Here is a 4,347-nt window from a genome sequence, read left to right as displayed (position 1 = left end):
TTCCTCCTATGTACCGTCTGGCAGTATATATGTTTGTGCCTTGACTGAAAATGATTGAAAGTGTCCACTTGAATTGCTTTTGTCTTCATTCATGCTAACATAATATTTTTTAAACCACGGAACCTCTTTGTGGTTCACAATAAAGCAACCATAGAACTCTGGCTGTGTCATGAAGGCAATGATTCGATGGTGCAGGTTTTGCTGAACCTTCTTATTGTGTTGTTAGTTTGTTACTATAGCGTTGAAGTTTTTTACGTTATATTAAACATTTAACCTAAAGCCTAAAACGCGCGAAAAAAAAAAACGAATTTAATCGAACTGTAGGCGAATTTAATCGAACGTCCGGCGAATTTCAACGAATGTCAGGCGATTTTGTTCAAAAAAAAATTGAATTCAGCTTGAAATTCGAGTTCGCCATTAAATTCGGCGAACTCGAACGAATATGTTCGTTTGTCATTGAAATTCGCCGAATTTCGAATTTAATGGTTGAAATTCGGCGAATCTGGTGACTAAGACTGCTGCAGTAGCAAGATTCCTTGTCTACTACAACCTTGGTTTCTCTTTGAGTAACTAATACATTTCAGTGATATCTCTTTGAGCACCTAATAAATCTCACTGATGTAGAGAGCCCTGCAGACAAAGGGCCTTTATGGTTGAAAGAGTCCTTTCCTGCATTCACCCCTGGAACTGGCTCCTGCATTTCATTTTCCTCTAGACGTGAAATCTCTTCCACCTTTGAAAGTGGACTCCGGCATCATTCTTGCGGAAGGCCAGTTTGATGCAAATGAAGATCTGATACCTCCTTGAGAATTTCTAAGTGTGCCATATGAAACAGGAGGAATTTGCAGATCATGTCTTTCAGAATTTGTTAAGGAAAAACAAGGAAATAATTGTGGGATTCCACTGTACTCAGGCACATTTAGAAACTTGTTAAAACGATTTACTCCCATGGAAGCCAGCCTGTTGTTAAAACTGCCGCACGACTCCTTTACCCAACCACTGATAACAGAGTTCATGTAACTGAAATCCAACCACTGATAATAGAGTTCATGTAACTGAAATCCTCATCTTCATAATCCATATCAAATTGAAATTGTTCAGGCAAATGTTCCTCTTCTGAAAAAGGTTCTGAACGATTATCCTCTCCCTCAGATTTAACGACAAACATTTCTTGATCAACTTCCAACTTACACATCACTTGACTAACAGCAGTCAAGTAAATTGCTTGAAGCTCACTATATTCCTCCACTCCATGAAACTCACGACTCATCATTGCAAGACGAAGACCAGCTTCAGCAGTTTTTTTAGGAATATAGTGCACAGCTTCAAAACCCTTAAACAAGCCTCCCTATCATGGGCAACTCACGTCTCAGTATTTATGCATCCTTGATAGCATCAAACTTATAAATATATTTCAGTTCATCCTCTAGAAAAAGAAACCTGAGGCCAATGGAGCCACTCAATGTAAGGATCCTCTAGATTTTCTGAGAAGCAAAGGCCATGATCTACAGGTGTAATATCAACGGATTCTTCTCCAATTTCCAGCTTCAGCAGTTTTTTTAGGAATATAGTGCACAGCATCAAAACCCTTAAACAAGCCTCTCCTATCATGGGTTAACTCCCGTCTCAGTATTTATGCATCCTTGATAGAATCAAACTTATAAATATATTCCAGTTTGTCCTCTGAGAAAAAGAAGCCTGAGGCCAATGGAGTCACTCAAAGTAAGGATCCTCTAGATTTTCTGAGAAGCAAAGACCATGATCTATAGGTGTGATATCAACGGATTCTTCTCCAACTTGGGGATATCCTCCTACATTTTCAATATTCTTCACAAGAAGATTGCCTGCATGTCTGTCAGTGTTAATTATCCTAATATCTGGTATTCCAGTCCTATTTAGAGCGGTCACTGGGAAACTAGATGTTCCATGGTCACGGCATCACAATCATGTGGGACAAACTGCTGAAACGATGCAATCTTACTAACAGTATGTCTCTTATTTCTTTTCTTCCTTGTAGTCACATTACATTAAAAATTGAATGTGTTATTTTGACAAGCACAGTAGGAAGAACATTTTCAAAATGATCATGATCTAGAAGTTATGCTGCAACTTCTCCGATACCTGTTTTCTACAACTCTAACCTATCTCTTTCAATCAGGTTGCCCCAGAACTTTGAAGACAAAGCCTTTTGGATTGTTGGGAGAAAAGGGATCCTCATCTGTTGGTTTTATGATAGCAACACTGATACCTCCATAATTTCTGGAATAGTCAGCCCCACCCAGCCCCCATCGAACAAGGATTGGATCTATTGGATCTACAACACGGTCAACTGCCTCAATCACGTCCTTGACCAACTTGTTAATTTTTGTGCAGCACCTTCCAAAATCTCAACAGTCCCTCCTCTATTTCTTTGCAGTTGACAATCAACAATGGTAGGGAAACAAAGTGCAGAACAGTGTTGCAGTGAGCCTCTCGTAAGAGGAAGAGAAGCATCGTTTCACACTGTACTCAGATTATTCTTCAACATTGTGTCTCCAAATGTGAGAACTTTCTTCAGTGGGTACATTCAAGTCCATCTGCATCTTCTTTTTACCAGTGTGTGCATTGTCTTCAGATCATTCTTCGACACTGTGTCTCCAGATGTGAGAACTTTCTTCAGTGGGTAGATTCAAGTCCATCTGCGTCTTCCTTTTACGAGTGTGTGCATTGTTTTCTCTGTCATCAATGCACCGCCTGCGTATGTTTGAACAAATACACTCCTCCCAATGCTCAATGCACTGCCTGCGTATGTTTGAACAAATACATTCCTCCCAATGCTCAATGCACCGCCTGCGTATGCTTGAACGAATACACCCCTCCCCTCCCTGTCTGCTTTCGGTCCATGTTCTCAAAGCCATGATATTAAGGCACCCATCTAGAACAGCAACAGCCATTTGTGTTTGTACCGGACCATCCTTGTTGGAAGGCATAAATTATAATCTGCTTTCTTCGGAAAGCCAAAACTCTCCTCAGCAGTGGAGATCAACACCAAATTCCAGCCTAGAGCATACAACTGAACAGGAAATTATCCAACGAACAACTGTGAAAATCAATCAAACTTGATTTCATAGCCTCTCAAAATTGGTGACAATGGCTCCACAAATACATCCTAAACATGAATTTCCAGGAGAATTTTGAAGGGAGTATCCGAAGCCCCTACTCTCACATCGGAAATGTCAGCTGACTAACCTCCAAAGCATCCACTACCTGGAAACAGAGAAAACAATCACATTTTGGCTTAAAAATGAAAAATAAGAAAGTAAAGCATATTTAAATATGATTTCTTTCTAATCAAATTCGATTGCATAACCCAAGTGAGCAAAATATTGTCAATTCCATTTCCCATAATTGATCTGCTCGTAGCTTTTCTAAACATAAAAAAGTTGTAAATAAACCCAATCTGAAATGGTTTTCGGAACCAGAATTGTTCTAAATTTCCAATAACTGGAATGTACCAATATATATATAATTTAAGTGAATGAAAACCAGATCAGTTGTTTAAATAATTTTAAACAAAAGAAAAGATCTACGTTCTTTCTTTCCCTCTCCTTCTTGTGGGCAATTTGGAAGAAACAGCAAAGCATTTTCATGGAGATTGGCAAGGCTATTGAAAAGGAAAAGTCGGTTCTTTGAATGTGAAAACATAAAAAGATGCCTATCTGAGGAGCTCCAAAAAGAAGATAAATGTGAGTGTAAATGATTAGATAAGCTAGTGCAATTTTGTCCAGCAAAATGAAAACGCCTTTGTACGCAAATTGATAAAAGCATAAAAGTTTCTGTGCAAGGTATTTAACACTGCTAGTAATTGCCAAGTGAAAATGAGACTAATGTTTACCATACTAGTCTAGAATTAACATATAGATGCAAAATGATAAAAGCATAAAAGCTTCTGCGCAAGGTATTTAACATTGCTAGTAATTGCTTACTAATACCACAAGCTCAAATAACCACATATTTCATACTCTAAAGAGTAAAAAAAATGAGTAACTACTATTATATAAAATATCTGATTATTATTAAAAATATTCCTAAATATTCCATTAATGTTATATCTCTACCATTTCCTAGCATGCCCTGTTACAAAATAGACATGTAAAATTGAAAATGGTATGCATGTAGATATTTTATACAATCCCCTGTAATAATGAAAGAGCATTAAATAATCTCTAAAGCGTATGTTACATTTACTTGTATATAGATCGTTGACTGGTCCACAAAATTGGCATTGCCACAGCAACGTTTGCTAGAAATCTCTGGTATTGGGTTTTTCATAAGATGAACCTTTCAAGCTTATTTGAGGCAAAACTA

The 4,347-nt window shown here is 37.8% G+C and overlaps 1 pseudogene; it reads right to left on the bottom strand.

Moving 5' to 3' along the window:
• Nucleotides 1–1,068: 1,068 nt before the first annotated feature.
• Nucleotides 1,069–2,933, bottom strand: LOC149154538 (phosphatidylinositol 4-kinase gamma 6 pseudogene; annotated as a pseudogene).
• Nucleotides 2,934–4,347: the final 1,414 nt, after the last annotated feature.

Source organism: Pinus tabuliformis, chromosome 9 (assembly GCF_031772625.1).
Source record: "Pinus tabuliformis cultivar Carrire ecotype Pingquan chromosome 9, CPIR1, whole genome shotgun sequence".
NCBI lineage: Eukaryota > Viridiplantae > Streptophyta > Pinopsida > Pinales > Pinaceae > Pinus > Pinus tabuliformis.
The sequence above is the reverse complement of the archived record's forward strand: the minus strand, read 5'-3'. Positions and strand labels throughout refer to the sequence as shown.